Genomic DNA, 2,354 nt, shown 5'->3' with positions numbered 1-2,354 from the left:
GCACGTCCTAGGTCCTAGCTATATAGGCGGTGTATGAAGCGGCGAAACAAAAAATTGATTTTCAGCCTCCTTTTAAGCTCTAATCGGGGATTTGGAGGCTTAGACACATATTTTATGATATACATAATCCATATACACATATTACACTCAGAAGTAAACCACAGAAAAATTCACAACAAACACTCGCGGATTCGAACTCGCGAACACTCGATCAGCAAGCGCGTACGCTAACCATTACACCACATCACGCCGCGGCGACAGCGTTCTCAAAGAACGGGGATTTATATGTACCATTAGGTCGCTACACACTGGCGTATTAGTGCAGTGGAGATCGTTATTATACATGAAGCGTTCACTGATACGTAAGGAGACATTTTTTAAATGACATTCGTGAAAATATATACGGGGTCACTCAAGTTATTGTTCGGAGCATGCTTGAAGCGAATTTGCGTGTTTGGTATAAAAGGTAAAACTGTTCCGCATATATTTGGCACTGGCACCTCAGTGACATTTAGGGAATCTTAGCGTGCATAATACCCCAGTTCTATTCAGATAAGCCGCCAGCCTGTTGCCTTTTGTGGATTGAACGAGTTTTCAACGAAGATTCGCTTGCCGTGGGACGTGAGCTCGGAATCCATCCGTGCCAACCGCACAGCGACGTAGCTGTAGCAACGACGTAGCAACGACGGAGAATAGCCGTGTTCTAAGTAACGTCGCTGGCCGCTTCACCGCCGATGGTTACCGGGCCCGGTAGGCCGATATCGTCACTAAGCCTATTCAGTTTATTTCGAAGGCCGTAGTCCGACGGTTGCTTCAGAACAAAGCGCTCACGCTGATATGCCAGGGATCTTTTACTTCTTACCGTTGTTGGCTCGACCCTCTCCGCGTAATAATTACACACTGAGATTAACATGCGCTGATAACCGTGGTATTGTCGGCTATATGTATACTATGCGAACACGCTCGAGCAGGTGCGGTGTGCCGCGCACGCACTGCAGATGACCTTCACTTGTAAATGAACTATCTTGGTTCTAAACGTGGATAGTGCACGTCGCTTCCCCCTCAAACGAATGACACTATTCCCGCAGATATTATTTTGCTCAACAGAAAGTGCGGCCCCGTTTCGGTCTACCATGGAAGCGAGGAGGTAGAGCTGACTGCATGCAGCTTCGCGGTCGCTCGGCGGACTGCGCCGCGGAAGAAATGCCTCTCACATGCGCTCACTTTGGACGACAACTCGCGCGACAGAACAGACCGTGACTTGTGAAGTGGACTGTCCACGCTAAAGACATGGCGGCTCGGCATTCGCCGTTATCTGACACTCAGTGCGCAGGCGGGAATTGGCTGCTAACATGAAGAGGATCTTATATCCGGCCAGTAGTTATCGCCGAAATATTTGCGACGTTCTGTTACGACTCCATCAGTGGCCATATTTTTTTAGAACATCTCGATTCATGCGGGTATAGCGGTCCCGCCGCGCAAGTTAAATCACCTCATACTCGTCTCAAAGCGGATAATTCGCTAAACTCACACTGGATGATACAATATTTTTCACATAAGTTTTACTAGAATATTTTCTGGCAGCGTATATATATATATATATATATATATATATATATATATATATATATATATATATATATATATATATATATATATATATATATATTATATATATACGCAGTATTTGTGCGAAAGGCACCTTAATGGGCATGCAGAGCCTAACTGTATACAAGTTTCACCTTTCAATAAATTTTTGGCATATTTCGCAGCGATTAATACGGCGGTACACGCAAAATTGGCGAGCTACAACCACACAGCTGCATTTGCATGCGCACGCGCCTGTTAGTTTGTTTTGCTATAGAGTGCATGGGATAGCCTTCTGGGGTTTTTTACGTGTACACGCACTTAATTTTTTTATGTGCGGATTACTGAGAGGTGTTGCGCACACCAGAAATCCAGAACGTAGTATAGTGGTGAATTAATAGAAAATAAATTTGACACCATCGGGTAATAGGTTCTTGTGTTGCAGAGCTATGCGCAGATGCTAAAAGACAACGTATGGTCTATGAAGGATGCAACTTTTGGTGCAAGCTGGATTTTTAATTTTTTTATTGCGCACATACAAAGCGGTTTCGCCTCAGTGTGGCAGTCGTCACGAGGAACTTAAACTGCTAAACTATGATATATTATGCCAAGAAAGTTAAAGGGGTCATGAACCACTTTTCCAAGTAATGATCTAATGGCCTCAGTATCGGAGTGTACTGCCTCCCGAATCGATTGCCGCAAAAATTTCTCGAATCCGTCAAGAATCAGCGGAGTTACGGGGTTTTGGCGCAACGCTCCCAGCGCTT

Source organism: Rhipicephalus sanguineus, chromosome 1 (assembly GCF_013339695.2).
Source record: "Rhipicephalus sanguineus isolate Rsan-2018 chromosome 1, BIME_Rsan_1.4, whole genome shotgun sequence".
Classification (NCBI taxonomy): domain Eukaryota; kingdom Metazoa; phylum Arthropoda; class Arachnida; order Ixodida; family Ixodidae; genus Rhipicephalus; species Rhipicephalus sanguineus.
The sequence above is the reverse complement of the archived record's forward strand: the minus strand, read 5'-3'. Positions refer to the sequence as shown.